General features: G+C 49.1%; 1 long non-coding RNA gene across 1 annotated transcript; it reads left to right on the top strand.

Moving 5' to 3' along the window:
- Positions 1–654: 654 nt before the first annotated feature.
- On the top strand, positions 655–18,097 carry LOC111095537. Its single transcript, XR_005358159.1, has 4 exons — positions 655–808; positions 1,523–1,619; positions 10,311–10,391; positions 17,443–18,097. It is a non-coding gene; the product is annotated as an uncharacterized LOC111095537 (long non-coding RNA).
- The last annotated feature ends 3,106 nt before the right edge of the window (positions 18,098–21,203 follow it).

Here is a 21,203-nt window from a genome sequence, read left to right as displayed (position 1 = left end):
GAATGTGCAGCCAGGGTGGAGAACCCTGGTTTGAACCCCTTTCACATGTTGTGGTACTTTCTCCCACTTCAGAAAGCCAAGCAGACCTACTTCAAAGGCAAACATTCCCTTCTTGATTGTGCTGCTAGTAATCCCAAATTGCTACCCAAAGAGAGCGGCGGAAAGGGAAATATACTTCAATCTTTTAAAAACACAACACAACAGCTGGGATTGATGGAGGGAGCATGGACCGTGAACCAGAACCAGACACTGCTAATCAGGATCCCTGCATGATGTAATGTCATCTTCATGACACTGTCCTCGTTTTACAGAGGAGGAAACCAAGGTGGCACAGAAGGGTGGGGTCGTTTGCACAGGTCACAGAGTTGGAGGGCGGCAGCACTGGGATTCAGACTCAGGGTCCCCTTTCCCATCCAGCACTGGTGACTGCTGTGCTGTGTGCTCACAGACACACTTGTCTGCCCGCAGTCTCTGTTTCTGCTCATTAAGATTGTGGTGTGGGCCTCAGAGGAGTCAGGAATCCTGGGTATGAGGTGGGGAACTCCACACTGGCCTCCAGGGCAGGGCTGAGAAAGAGCGGGAGGTGCCCAGGGCCATCACCACCTGGAGGCCTGGCCTCCTCTCTCACCTCTGTTCTCCCTCTGTGCCCATCAGATTTGGCCGCCCCAGGTGTGATGGGAGAAGGGGCTGAAGAACAGAGCACCCTCATACCCTGTGGCTTCACTTGAGGTTCTTTCTGCCTTTGGACCCTCCCCTTCAATGGGAAGACTATGTGTGACAGGAGAGTAACAACTGAAAATGTAAAAAAGTAAGGATATTGCCTTTGTTGAAAGTTTGATACCTGTATGCAGCAAGAACCAGAAGCAGTAAGAATCAGCTCTGATTGACTTCTACTGTTCCAGAGAGAATGGTAAAGTTAACCCCATTTTACTGATGAGGAAAGTGGAGGCTCATAACTCACATTACTTTCTTCAGATTGCTACACATTTAGGAAATGGCCAGGTCGGTCTTTTTACCCACACCATTCAGTGCTATGCCTCCTCTGCTGCAAACAAGACATTGCTTTTTCTTTTCCGTCCTGCTAACTGCCCACCTGGTTATGCTGCCCAGTGCTGGAGAATTTATGGGTGTCGACTGTGCTGCAGGTAAACCAAGGGCTTACAGAAGCACACTTGCTGGGCTCCTACCCCAAGTCATAGCTTACCTTGGAAAGTCAGAAACAGCCTCTGCCCTACTCAGCAGATGACTTGCTTGACCATTGGGGAACTGAGGCCCATGAGGTATTGCAGCCAGTCAGCTCTGAGCTGGGACTGGAACTCCAGTCCCTAGGTTTTACATCTGGTTCTCTGTCCACTTCAAGCCTACCAGGTTAATTCATTTATTCTTTCAGTGAATCACAGATTCATTTGTCCAGGTGGGTGAGCAGCATTTTGCTGCATTTGCAAATTCATTTGCCGATATTATTTCATTTTATTCTCAAAACAACCATGTGAGGTCAGTTATATGATAATCCTTACTACAGATGAGGACACTGAGTTCAAGAGAGGTGAAGTCAGCTGGCCAGGGGCCCAGCAGACAAGTGGAAGAGCTAGGATTTGAAGCCAGGTCTTCTGAGAAAGGTAAGTAGCTGGGGGGTCAGAAAGGAGGCAAGCTTGGGGCTGTAGCAGGGGTAGACCAGGGGCTGCCTTGGCCCTCTATGGGCTTTGCCTCTGTCCTGGGAGTCAGGGGTGAAGTCACTGGGCTGGGGTTGGAGGTGTGGGTGGGGCTGGGCTGGTGGGCTAAGGGGGGCCATGGAAACAGGTCTCCCTAAGGTAGGGCCAAGGGAAGGATCAGAGGATGGTCCTTCCTGAGAGATGGCTGACCAAGAGTCAGAGGAAAGCACTCTGGGCACACCCAATTCTGGCGGGAGGGCCATCCTGCCCACCGAGCCACACCAGGGACCATGGCCCTCTCAGCAGTGTCCTCCTGGTCTACACCACTGGGCAGGAGTAGCTCAGATAGGACAGGTGGAGAAGCCTGCGGGTCATGTCTGGTCACGTGTACCTATGCTAAAGAGTTAATAAATTTAGGGCATTTGAGAGTTTTATAGCTGGAAGCAGCTTTTGAGATTATTTGGGCCAGCATTTCCCACGGTGCAGGGCTAGTAGCTGGGATGAGTGCCTGTGGTCTGCACCTGATGCTAGATAACATTGAATTCACCAGTGAGGATTTATTCCCTTTTCAACTTTCCTTCCATCCTTGTGATTACACTGGGAGAGACCCACCTGGGTGCTGGGATATCTTTATCACCTCTTGGAACATTCGCTCGCTAGTCTCCTCCTGACACCCTCACCCCTAGGCCCAGACCCAGTCTTTAGGAACCAACAGCATCTAACTAGAGACGTATAACCTTGTTTTGTTTTTATTTTATTTGTAGCGCTATCTTCCATCGGTGGCAAATGGTACTGGCTCTTCGGTTATGGTAGTGTTGTAAAGTTTTTGTTTGAATTAGTGAATTCAGTTTTGAAAAGAGGTCAGTTTTAGAGATAGCGATTAAGTCAGGAATTGTGTAGCCTTCTGTGGCTTTGACAGCCTGCAAAGTAGAAAGGGGGCAACTGAGGTGGGGGCACTGACTGGTGCCCTATTCTTCTGTGGAGGGAGCAACAGCTGGGAAGGGCCTCAGCCCAGAGGCATGAGGCATGCAGCCAGGCACCTTCCACACCCCTTTCTCTCCACCTGTGAGTTAAGATTTGGTGGATGCAGCTCCCCAGCAGAGTGTTCCTTTATCCCAGCTTCCTTAGACATGGCTGTACCTTCTGATCTTGTCTCAGACTTGAGAAGCGCAGCCTTTGTGCAGATTGTCCACTGTCTAGGCAGCAGGTGCCCGCTGCCTCTCGGGTGCCTCCTGAAGCCCAGCCAGGTGCCTGTTTCTGACTTCCGGGCTCAGCTCTGCTCTGCTGTTACTCGGCTACATCCTTCCATCTTGCACTCCCATACTCAGCTGTAGTGTTATCTCCTCTTGGATGACCTCCCAAGTCCCCACGACCAGGGTGACCGGCTCTGTGCACTCAGCACCTGCCCTCCCAGCCCTCACCCTTCTTTCCTCTCTTTCCTCATGGAAAAGGGTCATTCCCTGACCAAGGGAATATGTACTGTGCACTTTCTACCACCCAAGCAATCATCCTGAGATATTGCCATTCTTAGTTACCCATTTGCACCCCCCTTGTGTTATATGCCCCTTGAGGGCATGGATAGCATCATCCTTCACTTGGCATTCTCAGAGCCTGGGGGCCTGGCACCTTGAAGGCCCCTGATGAAGTTTGTTGCACAATATGATGATGATGATGATGATGAAAATAATAATAAACTGCTGTTTATATTGAACACTATGGTACACATTGTATGTAACATTGTGTGATGAACTTTACAATATTTCATTTAATCCTCACAACAACCTCAAGAAATTGGAGCCTTCACTGTGCCCATTTTCTGAGTGAGAACCCTGAACTCAGAGACATTAAGTATCTTGCTCAGGGACACACAGCAAATGACAGAACTGGAACTTGAACCAAGGCAGCACCCAGAGTCCATATTCTCAGGCAGTGATAGGAAAGTGCATGTGACAGCCAGTCTCTCTCTCTCTTACACACACACACACACACACACACACACACACGGTGATACTGCAGGGCTAGAGACTGGTGCACACGTGCCTGCCCCTTCCTGCTCCCCTGGGGTTACTTTGCTGAGGTGGCCTCCATCCCTTCCCTGGCCAGTGCTGTGGTGACCTGTGGGTGCAGCCACCCTTGCCACGAAGACTTGCCAGGCAGCCCACCAGGTCTCTGCTGCCCACCGAGAGAACATTAGTCAAGTCATCCTACAGCAGGATTATGCCTTTGCCATGGCGATTTCGAAGCCCAGCTGCCAGGCCCATGTGCAAATTTGTGCTTATTTGATTAGCTTGTTTAGTCATCGCTGCTGATGAGAGCGGGCTGTGGCCACCAAATGACATTCTGCTGCCTGCAACCCTGTAATCGCTTTTGGAAGGGATATTATGTTAATATCTCACACGAGGGCCTCTGATCACACAGAAAGACAGGGCGACCAGGCCCAGGCCATATGGTGCATCCGAGGCCTTCCTTTGTAATCCTGGGTAATTGAAATACTCGGCCTCATTCAAACGCGGAAAGCTTCCCATCTGATGGGTAGCAGAGGGCCTTTAGCAATTTACTTACCAGTCCTTATGGGAACATTATTTGGGGGGATGATGTAGGGATTCATGCCAGAGAAACTTGACCCTTTTTTTAAGAACACAAATCCCTGGTACCTGATTGTTTAATAAAACCAACAGCAGTTACCAAGCTCTCCCAGCCTTCCAGACACTGAGATCATCACTTACTGCGAAGTCAGACATCATTCCCATTTCACAGACGAGAAGCTGAGGCCCAGACAGCAGCCAGCTTGCCCAAGTCTACTGGCTGGAAGTGGAGGCACAGAGACTTCTCCCAGGTCTAACCCCAAGCTCTGCCCCCTGCCAGGAGTCAGACTGGAAGCTGGAAGGTGTTTTGAGAATATCAGTGACTCCCATACAGCTATACTTAATGTAGTGCTTTGCAAAATTGAGCAAGTGTCAGGACCCCTGAAGGTCTTGTTAAAACTAACAGTTTGCCAAGCCCCACCCCAGAGTTATAATGCAGTAGACCTGGGGCAGAACCCAAGAATTGGCATTTCTAGCATTCCCAGGTGATGCTGAGGCTGCTGGCCCAGAGCCCCCAAGTTGGAGAAACCCCTGACCAAGGGAATACGTACTGTGCACTTTCTACCACCCAAGCACAGGAGGTGTTCCCATTCCCATTTTTCTGAAAGGGAAACAGACTTGGATAGCTGGGTTTGCTTTCTGAAAGTCTCTTAGCTAGTGTGTGGGATTTGAAGGAGGTGACTTGTCCACAGCAGGAAGCTCACAGAGCTGGGACTCAGCCCTGGTCTCTGACTTGCCTTCCGAAGATACGGCCTCAGGGAGGCAGATGTCACACTTTGCTTTTGCCTCTACCAAAAGGAGCACAGAAAATGGTGTCTATGCTTGCTCTTAACACCTTGTGTCTGGCAGGGCCCCAGGAGCCTGGTCGTGTTCCCTTGCAGGCTTGGCCTGGGCCCCAGTGGGCTCCTGATGAGAGGATGTGTGTACAGGCCAGCCTGTCCTTTCTGAGGGCTGCTTCGGTCTCCCCTTGAAACCAACCTGTGCTTGCACCAGGGACCCCAGACTGGGACGGACAGACAAGGAGCTGGGGCACACTCAGGGCAGAGAGTGTGTGCTTTGCTCAGTTGCACTGTCCATGGTGTTGCGTGCTCGGCAGTAAATTAAAAGCTCTTCCTTTCTGACCTGGTGATCAAGGTCTGCCCAGGCTGTCCAGCCAGATGATCCCTAACCAATCTCTCCTCCTTCTCCTCTACTCCCTGCCCTCCATATTCCCACCAAATGAAGGAAAAGGAAACTGACCATGGAACATCACCCCAGGTCAGGCACAGACCCACACACTGTCATATGTAAGATGCAGTGTTCCCAACCATTACCATTTTACAGATGCACACACTGAGTCTCGGAGAGGATCTCACCAAAAGCCACCCAGCCAGTCAGTAGGACAGAGCAAGGATTTAGAAGTGAGGCATGCCAACCCCAAACCCAGATCTCTGTCCACTTCCCTGACTATTGCCTTCCTTCCTGTCCCTTTCCTTAAAACACTGGTGAACATTTGTCAGTCTCCTGTAGGACAAGTATTGCTTTCAGTGATTCCCAAGCATATTTGTTGGTTGAAACTTTTTTCTTGTGTTCCTTTTTTTTTTCCCTTTAAGTGCAGAGCACCTTGTGAAAATCAGATACTAGGGAATTGAAGTTTCTTGACTCATCCCCTTGACTCCAAAGCACCACCCTTCCTGCTTAGACAGCTAGTACCTGTGATGTGCTTGCCTGGCTTAGAGCTGCAGAAGGAGTCAGGAGGGGTCCTGTCTGCCATGTCTAAGGCTGTATCCCCAAGGCCAACATGCATCTGGCACATGGCTGGTGCTTGATATATATGCTTGTTTGTTGGTACAAATATTTATATCTTACAGCTCAAAGTACTCAGCAGGGCCTCCCTCTGCCAGCCAGCCTCATTGCACTGGCTGACCTGGGGAAATAAATGCCTCTCCTGCCACGGGCTTGGGGCACAAAAGCAGAAGTGGGAAGCAAGACCTCCTTGGAAACCACATGGGACTCTGGCCTTGGGGGCCTCTCAGTTCTGCCCCTCAGTGCTGAGAGACCTTGGGAAAGTCACCTCTCCTCTCTGAGCCACAGGTATTCTCCTGCCAAGCCTTTCTCCCAGGCTGTCTGCCAGTTCAGCAGGTATGAAGTGAAAGGCTTGTGTGGCAGTGGATCATGCTAGGGAGGTGAGTTGTGGCCACACTGCATTGGTGGGAGTAAGGATTTGGACTAAAGGAGGGAGAAGTGGGCACCATCCGAAGGGGCAGCCTCTTATCATGTGTGGCTCTTCAATGTAAGCTGGTCAATTAATTAATTTTTATTCATTTTTTAATGGAAAATAAAATTTAATTTCGTATATATAAGGAGTCTAGACAGACATGAAATCCCATCAATAGGCATCATCTAGTTTAAAGGAAACTCAATTCAGCATGCAGTCCCTCCAGTGCAGCAGCTGCCTTTAGAGTGTGTGATAGTCATATGTGGTCAGTAGCTGCCATGGTGGGCGGCAGAGGTGGGAGACATGTCTGCCATGGTAGAGGGTCCAACTGGACAACACTCAGGTGGTCATGCTGCATCTCGAAGATCTCAAAGATGCCTATTGTTTTTCCCATCCTAATGTGACACAGCCTTTTGGAAGTCCTCTGGGACCAGCTTTTAGCAGGAAGAGGGAAACATGCATTTGAAATCACCCACTACATGACTTAACTAGCTCCCACTTTTTAAAAAGTACCAGATAATGGAAACACATGAAGAGTCAGCTGAATGAAGTAAAGTATCCCCTCGCCCCTCCCCCCATCTTAGCTCTGCAAACCTATTTGACACCTCAGATGGCCTGGACCAGGTGCAGTCCAAGCCAGGTAAACAGTGCCCACATTAGCGACATCCAGATGAATGAAGCATTTACTCTGTATCCTGAGCTGACACCTCTGGCTTCTGGACAGCATCAAAATTGTAGGTCCCTCTCTCTCCTGGAGCACAGTCCCATGCAGGCCCCACTGACAACATCCCATGCACACCTTGCAGGCAGAGGATGACCCGCTGACCTTCTGACTCACAGTGCGTGACTTCCAGTCTCTCCAGGAGCACCACTGGTGTCCAGTAGAGCTCCCAGCACCACTCTATTAGCAGCGATAGCGACTGCATTTGTTGGTCTAGTTGGGGTTCAAATTCTACCTCTGTGACTTAATAGCAGTGTGACATGGGCATGTGACTTACCCTTATAAAACCTCAGTGCCGCTTCTGGAAAGTGGGAGTCATGTCATCTTGCTCACGTGTGATGGTGAGTTTACATGTGATAGAATAGCCTTTTCTAGGTCTATATCCTCTTCTGCTAAACACAAAAATGTCCCCTATCAAAGGCTCCACCTCTCCATGGCCCACTGATAAATATTTTATGCACATCCAACCAAGAATACTTGGTTCAGCTTTCCCACATTTTATATTCTGACATGAAAGATTTTCCTCCAAAATACAAATTATTATGCCAGCTCTGTTGTTTTAATCTACACATATCTCCCCTCCTCTCCTCTCCCCATCTTGTTTCTGGTACATCCCCTAGAAGATCAGGACCCCTTCCCCCACATCGATAACAAGCATAATAGTTGAGCGGTACATGGCGATGAGCTGCACATTACGGGAATTCACTAAGCAGTAGTTCCCTGCCTCCCCCACCCACAGGGGAAATGTGACCCAGGAGAAATAACAGTCAACCAGTGTGGTTTCAAGCAGCATCCCAGCAGACATCCAAGTGTAGTAGATCAGGCTCCCTATCAGAGTCTTTTATAGTTGTCTTCATTTTTTTTTTAACAGACTATTTTTCAGAGCAGCCTCAGGTTTGTGGAAAAATTGCACAGAAAGTATAGAGTTCCCTTGTCCCCCCTCTCCCCACTCTCCCAGATTTCTGTTATGAACATCTTCCATTAGGGTGGCATGTTTGTTGTAATTGCTGAGCCGATACCAATACATAATTATTAACTAAGATCCCTGGTTACACGAGGGCTTACTCTTTGTGTTGTATATTCTATAGGTTTTGACAAATGCATGGTGTCTATATCCACCAATACAGTAGTGTATAGAATAGCTTCCCTGCCCTAAAAATGCCCTGTGCTCCACCCAGTCATTCCTTTCCCCCCACCCCGAATCTAGTTTCTTCCCTTTTTCTTCAATGCCCCTGTTGCAACTTATAATGATAAAATTGTAGGGTTAACGGATTGCAGTCTGCCTCCACCTGCCCTCACTGGGATGGCAGCAGCCACTTCACTGGACTTTTTCTACACCACATTTTAACACCATGAACACTGTATGTTGGGTGCTTGAAAACTTTGCTGAATGAATGAATGCATAGATGGAGGAGAGGTGAAGTGCAGGGAGCACAGGATGCTGGAGGGCTCCTGAAACCAGCTGGAGGGAGGTAGTATCAAGGCAGGAGGAGGACCCCGTGCCCAAACTAACTGCCCATCCCAGGCATCTCCCCATTAGGACAATGAGATGACAAAGAAACACTGCTCTGGAGCAGAGCAGCTGTGCCACATGGGGGCTACCAGGGCCATCAGTGCAGCCCATCCCTGTCGCATTGGATGACAAGGACGATGGGTGCAAGGACCTGATGTCATAGGAGCCCAGCCTTTGAAATGGCTGGACAGGGCTCAATCTGTCACTGTCTTCATCATCATGACTTTTGGAGTCACCTCCAGATTTTTTGGCCCAGTAAATGATTAAGCAGTTAAATAAAGACAGGCTCATTAAGGAAACATGCTTCCCTGTGTATCTGCCCCAGTTACTCCTAAATTTAATCTGTCCATGAGCCAATTTCCAGGACAAACACACACTGTCTTTTTTTATCTCCCAAGCCTTAACCTTGAAGCCATTCATTGCCCGTGGCTTTTCCTGAGATCCTTTTCCCACTACCCGGCTCCTCTGAGGCTCGATGAGGGTCTCTTCCCCACACCCTCCCCCAGGCTGGGTAAGGGGCAAGTGGGTCCCATAGGGCCGTGTAGAGGGAGGGCAGGACACTTGCAGGGCCCGTTTTGCCAACAGGCAGGGCCAGGTCCATGAAAGCGCCCTTTCTTCTCTGTCACGAGGCTGCTCCGGCCGCAGGCGCTCCAGGGCATAATCGGATTGAGTTTCCGTGGCCAACAGGTTGGCTTTGTTTTGCTGTCCAGATTTGCGTCTACTTGACTCCCTGAGTTGTTTCTCGAATGCTCTCTGACCTGGTTTCACTGAGGACACATCAGGCCTTTGCCAGGGTGCACAGGGGTGATGAGAACCCAGGGGTAGGTGAGGGTTGGGTAGACCTTAGGGGAAGGGAAGGCAGGGAAGACCCAGGCCAAACCATGCAGCATTTTCTTATGTCAAGCCATGTGTCCCCTGCCCTGCTTTCTGCTTCCCTTTTCTATCCCCTGAGTCCCATTCCCCTTGAACGGTAAGGAAATGCCCTTCCTTGGACTTTTTTGTTGGCCTAGTTGCCCCTCTCCCAAGGCTCTGTGGCTCCCCTGAGTAGTCCAGGCATAATGTCCACACTCCTTCAGCTGATCCCAGGGCTCTCTATGGGTTAGGTGTACAGAAGGGCTTGTTGGTTAAAAATACCAAGTGGAAACCTCTTTTCCCTGAATACCAAATAGAGAGCTATTAAGAGAAGGATTCTTTGCAGCCTCGTTGGATCCTGAGTAATGGCCCTGGCCTTGCTCAAAAAGGAAGAGCTGCCCATGCCATGATGAATTTCCAGAGAGGGGCAGACCCCCAAGGCTTATTCCATTCCCTGGCACAGACAGGACCCTGGTAGCACATGAAACTATCATTGCAGGTGGGTTGGCCTGCTCATAGTTCCCCACTCTGGCTGTAATGGGCAAGAGGTGTCTCTGTGGTCCCTGGTTCCCCTCCTGGGAGAAGATGCAGCCTTAGTAGCTACAGGCTGGGCCCCTGAGCCTTCCCTATGCCAACCTCCCCTGGCCACTGGTATTGCTCAGGAAAAGATAGGTGGCCTGGACTGAGCTGATCAGCACCCTTGCCTGGGTCTATCAGGATCCTTCCCTGCTGGTTATTTTGTTTGTCTGTTTTTTTGTCTTTTAATGGGAATTGGTGGATCTGTTGAAAGATGAAGTGAGAGCCGCAGGCGGACACGTTCCTGCCCCTCTTGAGCTAAGAGAAAGAAGGCCACACCTACAGGGACATCAAGGTGAGGATGGAGAAGTTTCTGATAGCATTTGACCCCACCCTCCCCCAGGATCCAGTGGGCCCTGAGGTCGGCTTCCTATGTGGCTTCTGGTTTAGGCCTGTCAGCCGGTAAGTCTCCCTTTTTGCTTACATTCATTCAGGTTCTGTTTCTTTTCCTGAATGTAAAGGAATGCTTTGGGATTCAGGAATGTGCAAGGAGGCAGCTCTCTCCCTCTTGTAGGAGATGAGCTAGCTCAATAGCTGGTCGGATTCTGTCTACCTGGAACCCAGCAGCTTGTGAACAGACCCTGCCTCAGCCCAAGCGCTGGAGGAAGTGGAGCAGACTCAGAGTGAGAGAATGACACTCTCTCGTGACCTAATTAGGAGCCAGCTGGAGGAGTGCTGGTCTTGTTGGCAGAAGAGGGCCATCCCCGCGTGCCTGCTGAGCCCTGGGAAATGGCGGAGGGGCCGGCCTGGGCATTCCTGCACGGAATTCCAGCATGCTGGTACACTGAGGCTGATCTGGGGGTGCTGGGCCCTGCTGGGGGCAGACAAGTGGAAAGAGCACTGGGCCCTACTGCCCAGCAAGTCCATGCTCCAGGATTTCCTAGGGAAACCTGTGCACATTTGCTCTGGAAGGCACACATAAGAGTGTGCACTGTTGGCGATGGCTCACAGCTGGCACCACCCGGAGGCTCACCAGCCAGAGAAGAGATAAATCAGGTGGGGTGTATGCACACAGTTGAACATACCATACACTTGTGAGAGTGAATAAGTCATAGCTTTGTGAATCAACATGGTGGATTGGAGACATGAAACATGGGATTTAAAACTGCAAGTGGCAGGGGCACCTGGTGGCTCAGTTGGTTGAACTTCTGCCTTTGGTTCGGGTCAGGATCCTGGGTCCTGAGATCAAGCCCCGGAGTCCCACATCAGTCTCCCTGCACAGTGGAGAGCCTGCTTCTCCCTCTCCTCCCACCCCACCCTCCACTTGTGCTTCGTCTCTCTATCTTTCTCTCTCAAATAAATAAATAAAATCTTGTAAATTAAAAAAAGAAAAAAACCCTGCCAGTGGTAGAAAGGCCTAAGGTGCATTTTTAATAAAGCTTGAAAACAAGCAAATCAAGCATTATATTGTTTAGGGACACATTTATAAGTTGTAAACAGAAAAGACAAAGGAAGATAAAGAGACCAAAATAAAATTTAGGAAACAGTTCAGTCTTGGTGGGTAGGGAGGTGGGTAGGGGGCCTGGAGGGAACAATCAGCATGGATCCACCTCAATAGGTTCTGGGTCTTACATCATTGAATGGTGGGGTCACAGGGGTTTTATGATCATGCTTTTATAACCTAATATTAACTGCGTATATTCCTTGGTATGGAGTATTTCATAATAAAACATTTTAAAAAGAGAACATTGGGCTTGACTTTGCTATTGGAGATGTTTCTTTCTTCCTTCCTTCCTTCCTTCCTTCCTTCCTTCCTTCCTTCCTTCCTTCCTTCCTTCCTTCCCTCCTTTTCTCCTCCTCCTCCTTCTTTTCTTCTTTATTTTTTATTTTTATTTTTTTTGTTGTTGTTTTTAGTAAACGAGGGTAATTTTGCCTCTGAAGAAATAAACAGTTTCAGAGCACTGGGTTTGGAGTAGTCCCTCCCAGTCCCATTATGGCCCGACACCCACAGGCCTCCCCATTGTCTCCATCCCTGTCACCTCCACTTTGGCCTCTCCTCAGCCCCAGAGCCACCTTTGAAACCATCGAACACATGCTTCCTGTAAGCTTGAGGCCCTCTGGGCCCCTGTTCTCTTCTTCAACCATGTCAGTCCCTAACTGTAGCCAGACGTAGAGTTCCCTGAACCAAAGACGTGCCTCTTGCTTCTGGGCCTTTGCTCAAGCTGCATTTGGAGAGGAAGTCAGGTCTGGGCCCCTCTGTTGAATCTCAGAGCACAGCAGCCCAGAGAGACCAGGTTTGGGCCACTTCCCCAGCTGGGAATTCAACCTGGATTGATGTTCTTGTCCAGGCTGGCTGATCTGGACTGGGGCCTTTTTCTCAGGTGCTTCTTCCTGCAGGAATCCTGCCCTGATGCCTACCCTCTGTTCTCGCAGTCCCTCTGCTAACAGCCATCAGGGTACCCTGAACTTGCCACAGTGCTTTGAAATGCTCTGTATGTGTGTCTCCTCTACTACCTCAAGCTCCCCCAAGACAAGAACTGGGTCTTAGTTTCATTTTTTGTCTCAGCAGTGACTGCACGGACTCTGGCACAGTGTCATGAGATGTGAGCTCTGCAAGGGCAGGGATTTTGTCTGTTCTGTTCAGCTGTGTATCCCAAAGGCCTAGAACAGTACCTGGAACATGTAGACATGCTATAAATGTTTATTGAGTGAATGGATGTTGAAGTCTACTGGGTGGAATTCTACCACCTAGTAGCTGTTTGAATGTGGGGCAGACACTGAACTTCTCTGAGCCTCCCCTTCTTCCTCTTTAAATGGGAATATTAATAGTACTATTCTCGAGGGGTCACTATGGGGTTTGGTAGAAAGACACATGTCAAAGAGCCTAGCAAATGTCAGACACACAACCCAAGCTGGTTGCATATGAATTTAAGTCTGACCCCAAAGGTCTGGGACAAATGCCCAGTGGGCTTTGAGGTTGGCCATCTGAGTTCAGAGTCTCCTCTCACCCTCCCTGTGTGGTCCACGGGAAAAGGGATCACAGATCTGTGCCGCTTCTCCTCGGCCAAGGGCCAGTGACCTCTGGGGCTCACCTCTGACTGCTGGGTCAGCAGATCTATTGTGCTGGGGCTGTCAGTGGCTGGGCAGCTCAGTCGAGTCCTCAGAGCCCAGCTGGTCTGTGCAGCCACGGTCATGGTCCCCATTCCCTGAATGGCTTTTTCTTAAAATAGAGGCAAACTAGCACAGCCACAGGCGGCTCCTAACTCAGCCAGCTGTCTAGCCATTCTCTCAGGACCCTTTGGTTCCTGAAATGCTAGGAAGGAGAAAGCATGGATGTGGAATCATGCAGAGCTGGGATCCTATGCTGCCTGCCCCCACTTCTGGCTGTGTGACCCTGGGCAAACGGCTTCACATCTCTGAGTCTTAGTCTCCACATCTGCAAAATGGGGAGGCAGAAATAACCAGTGGGGCTGTTGACAGGAGTAGGGATGATGCATAGAAGTTTCCTGGTGTGGTTGTACTCCCTAAAGAGTTATATAAATATCAAGTGTATGACATAATATAAAAATACAAGATGTGATAGTTATATAATCATGAAGGTGACGATGTTGATGGCTGCATTTCAGTGGACCAACTAACTTATGTAGAACTGAGAGTGTCAAGGAGAAAAAAGAGCTCTGTGCACGAGTGCTTGTGCATGTGGGAGTGTGTCTGAGTATTTATATCTCGACAGACATGTATGGTATATAAATACACACTTTGTACTATATAAGAAAAAGTGACATCACAGGAAAAATACACATATTTTATCCAGCGTATTTGTATTAAAGGAGTGAACAAAGAAACATTTAGGATGCCAGCTCTGTGGCACAATGCCGCCTAAACATAGGCCAGTGTATTCCTGTTGCTAATACCCAAAGAAAGGGTTCCTGGTCATGGCCTCTCAGCTCCCAGGTTCCTGCTCATCTGCACCACACTCTCCGGTGTTCTTGCTGCTGCTGCCACACTGGGCTTTCCCTGTCCCTCACATCAGGACCAATCTCCCCGAGATTGGCCTTCATAGCACTGCTGATTTCTCCTTCAAGGCACCTGTCATGGTTGGTATTTTACAGTTATTTGTAATTGTCTATTTACGTGTCTCTTCCTGTTAGTTGAAGAGAGGTCAGGGGTGCCATCTGATTTTGCTTTTACACCCAGTACCCAGGTGGAAGGGTATGGTAGAGATGCTTAATTGGATGGGTGGAAGGATGGATGGAAGGGTACCACAGACTTGCCCTTGAAGAACTTACTGTACATTTAGAGTCACAAAGTCTAGACCCAGAAAATGGTCAGTAGCGAGTCAAGGCACTTGTGGTCAGGTGTCTTGTACTCAGTGGTGGGAGGACTTAGTCCTGTGAGAAGAATGGGCAGGGTAAGAAGGGCCTGTGGCTGGCTAGGGTAGAAGAAGGCCAGTGATCATCCAGCTATTGAAGGACTGCCCTCATATGTGTGGAACAGGAGACACTTTCTTAAAGACCCAAGGACAGCCACTTCCAATTGTGAATGGCCTGTGCCTCTGTTGAAACTCAGTGCTATATCATTTTCAATTATTCCAGTCTTTATTAGCTCTTTCTCATGCCAGGCCCTGTGCCAGGTTCTGAGGACACAGACAAATACAGTACAGCCAGGCAGGCCACAGAAGAGGGATGTGAGCACAGACAGGGTGCAAAACAATTGAGCCACTTTGGTGGGAAAGGATCAGGGATGAGGCTGATTCCCAGAGGATCAGTGGAGGTTCTCCTGGTGGAGGAAGAAGCACAGGCAAAATGGAAGGACCAGGTGAGAGCTTGTGGCTTCTTGGCCTGATTGCCCACTGCTCATGGAGAAGGTGAGAGATGAGGCTGGGGAGTCTGGTGGGCCCCACCTGGTTGGCCGGGGCCTTAAGCTTTATTCTGAAGGTGTTAGGGAACTCTTGAAAATGTTTAGGCAGACAGGAGACCTGGTCAAGCATAAGGCAGGGTGGAAAAGGGGCAGAAGTAAATGAAATGAAGGTGGGGAGGCTGGTTGGGAAGACGTGGCAAGTTTGAAAGTGGTGAAAATCTAAATATAGCCTGTCAAAGAGGGGATCAAAGCGGGATGCCTAAAATATCTCAGACAGGACATCCTCATTTATTCATCTCTAAAAGTGGAGGGGAGGCAGGTAAAGATCTTTTATCCACTATCCAGACCAGCCCATCGGAGTGTGTGGTGGGTGATCAGCTTTCTTGCTCCAAGGAACTCAGAAAATCCCATCAGTTTGCCCTCCAGTGAATATGGCACTTAGCAATGCTGAGTGTGTCCCTGGATCCTCTGGCCCCCCAGATACAGAAAGCAAGGGCGTGCCACACAGAACTGTGAGGGGGCTGGCAGAGCACTGGGGCCAGGGCTTCTTCAGCAGGAGGGGGGGGCGAGGCAGGGGTGGGGCTAAGGGTGGGGAAGGGAAAGAAAGGGGAAGAATGAGGACCATAACACTTGGCAAGATCCAAAAGAAAAAGAAGGGGGGGCGCAGGGGGGATGCAGAGAAAAGGCCTAGCTAGGATGACAGGCAAGATTTTCTATTTCCAAATGGTTGTGGGGAGGAAGATTTCAGAGGGAACACAGTTGCCAGGAGAGTTGGAGAGAGATGACTCAGGATTACATAACAACAGGTAACATGGTACCGAGGGGTTGGAGCATGTATACAGCTTTATCTCCTAAAACATTTTTGTTTTAAAAGGAGACATTCTAGGGCCAGGATCATAAACATGTGCCTCTAGGATAGAGCAGGTCATATATAATCGAGGGCCGTGGGCCGTGTGTTCAGAACATGGTAGCTCCAGCCTGAGGGGAAACTGCAGGTGACAGCAGGTGACACCAGACTGTTGTGTTCAGGAGACAACAGGAGTAGGGACTGTGGCAAACTTAAGGCTGCAGGGCCAGCCCAGGGAGCAGCACCAGGTCAGCCACAACTGCTTGTTGCCATGTAGGAACACAGGTCCAGGGTGGCCACGTTTTCTGATTCCCCCCGACCCCTAAATTTAGAAATTGGGATTTTTATATGAAACTACCTAATTTGCAAGTTACAGCAATGAGTTTAGATGTTTTTCAGAACATCGTGCTATCTACTCTGTACAAATGAGCAAAACCCATCCAACCTGTGGTGTACCTGTGTGCCCCTCTGTTGTCAGCCAAGTGTGCAATCAACTGCAACTGCACGTTGTATGGGGCCTGCCACCTCCAACAGTGTCCACGCCTTTTCCTAGAGGAGGTCTGAAGGGAGAATTGGGTGGGGGTCCGGGTGGGGCATTTACCTCTAATGGGGATCCTTCAATCCCTCCCGGCCTCAGTTTACCCCACCGATATAATGGCAGGAAGATCTCTAAGGGCCCCATTCGGCTGAAATTCTCTTCTCTTTCTTAGTTTCCCCCAATCATGACTATGTTCCATCAAGTGAGACCCTACTATGTGCCAGGCCCTCTGCTTCCTCTCCCAAGATCACATGGCTATTTTTTTTTTTAATTTTTATTTATTTATGATAGTTAGAGAGAGAGAGGCAGAGACACAGGCAGAGGGAGAAGCAGGCTCCATGCACCGGGAGCCCGACGTGGGATTCGATCCCGGGTCTTCAGGATCGCGCCCTGGGCCAAAGGCAGGCGCCAAACCGCTGCGCCACCCAGGGATCCCGATCACATGGCTATTAATGTGGCAGAGGCTGGCTTCTAAACCAGATCTGTCTGACTCCAAAGGCCGTGGGCTGAAGCACTCTAGTCTACTCTTTGCAGTGAAAGCAAATCATTAAATAATTTAGGTCATGCTCAGGGGACAGGGAAACATATTCAGTTGCTTTTAAGGCTGCTACCCAATTTCTAGCAGACTGAAACTGCTATTTTTGGTACCTCATGGGCCAGTATAGATTTTTGAGGATTCTTTCCAGCCTTCCAAAAGGCAGGGGACTGGAGGGCCCTAAACAGAAGGCAAGAGCAATGAACAAGAAATACCAGGTGCACGAGGGGACTCAGCTTGGCAGCCTCACGGGGCTCACACAGGCCTGGGCAGGCCCATGGGGCGTCAGTCTGCACGAGGGGGTGACTCTGTTTTTTAAAAGATTTTACTTATTTATTCATGAGAGGCACAGAGAGAGAGGCAGAGACACAGGCAGAGGGAGAAGCAGGCTCCCCACGGGGAACCTGGTGTGGGACTTGATCCCAGGACTCTGGGATCATGCCCTGAGCCGAAGGCAGAAGCTCAACCACTGAGCCCGAGGGGGTGACTCTTAATGCAGCTTTTGCTTGTTCCTTTATTCGAAGGCTGGCACCAGGGATGGAAGCCAGAAGTCCTATTTAATTAAAATGCTTCCCCCCAAATTGCTATTTCTTCAGTGATTTCAAATGTCACCTGTTTCTCCTCAGTTGTTGAAGTCAGAAACGTGGGATCCTCCTTCTCTTCCTTTCCCTCAAGCTCTGCATTCGATCTGCTGCCAACCTTTGTGGCTGTCCTACACGTCTCCGGAATATATGCAGTTCCCACTCTGCACGGGCCCTCCTGCAGTCCCCTCAGCTCTCCGTGTTAACCCTGGCTCCTTTCCCATCTATTCCTGATGACGGTGGCCGGAGGAATTTTGATAAAATGCAGATCTGGCCTTGTCACTCCTTTGCTCAAAAACCTGCTGGTGGGTCCCCAGGGCACCGTTAATAAAACCCAGGCTTCTCTCTGTGACCTACAAATCCCTCTGTTATCTGGCCCTCACACGCTATGTTCCAGCCACTCTGGCCTATTTTCAGTTCTTCAAATACTTGGAGTTCTCTCTGGCTCTGGAGTCACACAGACCTGGATTTGAGTCCCAGGTAACCTTGGGCAAGTGGCTGCACCTCTCAGAGTCCCATTCTGCTTATCTCTGAAATGGGTATACTTGTGCAGCGTATGTCAGGACTTAAACAATACAATGTACGTGGGACCTTCTTTTGCTTGAAACCTATAGGTTTCCCTCGGAAAGGGGAGGAGAAAGGGATTAATGTAGTTTCCTGACAATTTTCCTTGAATTCTCTGCTTTAACAATAAAATAACTCGGAGACATTCATAAATTTTGGCTTCTTTTTAAGTGGGTTATACAATCAAATATCAGCTACTTTCACCTTGTTTTTATTTTTTTAAGTTTTAATTTTTTAAAAGATTTTATTTATTTGACAGAGAGCACAAGCAGGGGGAGCAGCAGGCAAAGGGAGAGGGAGAAACAGGCTCCCCACTGAGCAGGGAGCCTGATGTGGGACTTGATCCCGGGACCCTGGGATCATGACCTGAGCCAAAGGCAGATGCTTAACCAACTGAGCCACCCAGGTACCCCTTACCTTTGTTTTTAATTACAAAGTCTGTGCCACATTACCTTTAATTGTGTTAATTACTTGCTCAACAGAGATAAATATGTTGTGTTTTAATAGATACAATGAGGTTATTTTTCAAGAAGTCACTTATGGTGGTGCCCCTATGCTTTTCCATGTGGCTTTCTTTGCTCCTGACTTCCCCAATCCTGTCAGCTCACTGCCCCCCACCTCTGCCCCACCCAAGTTCACCCAGAAGCTAGGTACATCCTGCAATTCTCCCAGGAAGCCCCGTTCCCGGGTGTGTAGCTGCTCCTGGGCAGTCTGCTTATTCTCAGGAAGCAATTCCAACTCCACTCCCCACTCCCCTGCACGTACCTCACTGCCTTCCTCCAGCTGCTTGGCCAGGCCAGGTCTGGTCCCAGGAGGTAGCCTCAGGAGCAAAAGCAGAGAAAGGGAAAGGGAAGGTAGAGAGAGGAAGGAAGTGACTATTGGAAAGTGTCTTCTCGGTCCCCTCCAGGTCCCCTTTCTGTTCTGATAGCCTTACAGCTAATGTGGTACTAATGATGGTAGCAGTCATAGCAACAACAACAACAAAATAAGAGTCAACATTTAAAGCAGCGATTCTCAACATGGGGAGATTTTGCCCCCCCAGAAGACCTTTGGCAATGTCTGGAGACATTTTTTTGTTGTCACAACTCGGATGGGGGTGCTGTTGGCATCTAGCTGGCAGAGGCTAGGGGATGCCGCTAAATATCTTACACTGCCCAGGGCAGCCGCCAACTGTACACACACACAGCCGAGAATTCTCTGGCCCCAAATGTCCACAGCATCAAGGTTGAGAAATCCTGGTGTATAGTGTGCCTACTGTGTGATGAGAGCTGGGCTAGGAGTTCTATGAGCATTATCAATTTAGTTCTCAGTGCGATTCTTTGAGCTAGGTATTATTATCACACTCACTTTACAGATGAGGACTCTGAGGCTTAGAGGGGTGAAGTGACCTGCTCAAGATCCACAGCTGTGGAATCTTAGAGGGAGCATTTGAACTCTGGTCCTCTTGATTCTGCTACCCTAAATGGTCTCTGGTTCCCCCTTCTCTCCCCATCTCTGTGACTGAGTGCCAGTGGGTCGACTGGCTTCATGCTATAGCAGCAGATGGGGTGTCTAATACAAACCATGTGCCAAAGACTTGTGTGGGGTGGGTGTGTGACTGCGGTCCCCCCAGAAACCTTTGGGACAGTGGAGGGGAGATCTCCTTTTGATGCCCTCAGCCCCTGACCTCATTGGTGAGGCTGGGGAAGGGGAGTGACAAGGAGGCGAGAGTGTCTTCCTCTCTGCACCCAGACACCTGGCTCAGGCTCAGCTTCTGTGCTTGGATGAGCTGAGATGCTGGCAACAGAAGGGACACGTGAGAGGTGGATCCTGTTATGTCTCATGTGACATTTCCAAGCCAAAAGTGGGCTGTTCTGTACTACAGCCAGGAATATATATTTGCATCCTGTGTGTGTGTGTGTGTGTGTGTGTGTGTGTGTGTGTGTTTGAGATCACCTATGTGGGTACTTATCTGTGTGTGTCATAATGGATCTGTGGATGTGCATATAAGTGTGGAAGTGGCTGTGCATCTTTGTGCCTAAGTGTCTTTCTTTGTATATGTGGTGTCTTTCTTTCTCTATGTATCTGCCTGTGTTCGAATATCTAGGCCAGCATGTCTGCATGCATGTTTAGCTCTGTGTTGATGCTGCGTGAACATGTGTACACGTCTATGTAGGTGACTGTGGGCATGGTTATTGTCTCTGTAGGAAATGAATCACATGAAATGTGAACTCATGTGTATAAAATGACATGAAGGTGTGTTGCTGTTTTTGTGTGTACATTCTTTGTGGGGTGTGTGTGTGCCTATATCTACAGCTCTGCGTGTGAGTCAGTGTGACTGCGTGTAAATGTACACTTGCAACAATGTAGGCCACGTGTCTATGCACAGAGATGGAGGTGACCGTTCTTAGCGATTGCTCTGTGTGTGTGCGCGCCCTTGACTCCAGGATATTACCAACACAGAAGAAGCTCTAAACACTGCCCTGCATTTGTTCCTTGCAGCCTCCAAGGGTCTCAGCACCTTACCTCTCTCCATATATTAGAAGAGGTCACCAGGGGGAGGAGAGGGGACCCAGGCTTTCCCTCCCCTCCCGCATTGCCCCAGCTGGCTCCCAAGGTGCCAGCTGTTGGGGACAGAGGTCCTCAGGCCTTGCCCTCCTGACAGCCAGTCACTGAAGCTAAACATTTAGTGAGGCCTGAAGCTGTGTTTACTTAAACTTTAGGGTCACTGCACACATGCAATTTTTGGTTCAAGTGCTTTCCCCTCTGCAGGCTGCGGAGAGCAGGTGCTGGCTTAGCAAGTTACCTGGGGTTGCTGTTTCCCTCCATGAAATAGGCTGGCTTAATCGAGGTTTGCTCCACCTCAAGAAGAATGTAACCTTGGCAATGCATTCACTACCCAGTTCTTTTAAAACATTGTATCCTGAGCTCTAGTATTTTTGCAAAATCTGTAGCTCTCCTATAACTGTTAATTTACTTAACATTAAAAATTTGACCTGCTTTTAAAAATGTAAATACTTATTTAAGCTTTAGTCAAAGCAGCTACAACTAATGTAATCAAAGGGTTAGATATGCTAATTATAAATTTGAATTAAAAATTTCTTTAGTACATACTAAAATAATAAGCTTTGATTCTTCTACTCCCTACCTAACATCATCTTGCTTGCCCCATGTTGGGATGAGGATGCTTCTGAAGTGCCCCCTTGTCTTCTGCTTTAAAGGTAGCAGGCTGTGTTGGAGGTTCTCATTTCCATACAACTTGC

Source organism: Canis lupus, chromosome 4 (genome assembly GCF_011100685.1).
Source record: "Canis lupus familiaris isolate Mischka breed German Shepherd chromosome 4, alternate assembly UU_Cfam_GSD_1.0, whole genome shotgun sequence".
NCBI classification, from domain to species: Eukaryota; Metazoa; Chordata; class Mammalia; order Carnivora; family Canidae; genus Canis; species Canis lupus.
Note: the sequence above shows the minus strand (reverse complement) of the source record. Positions and strands in the feature narration are given on the sequence as shown.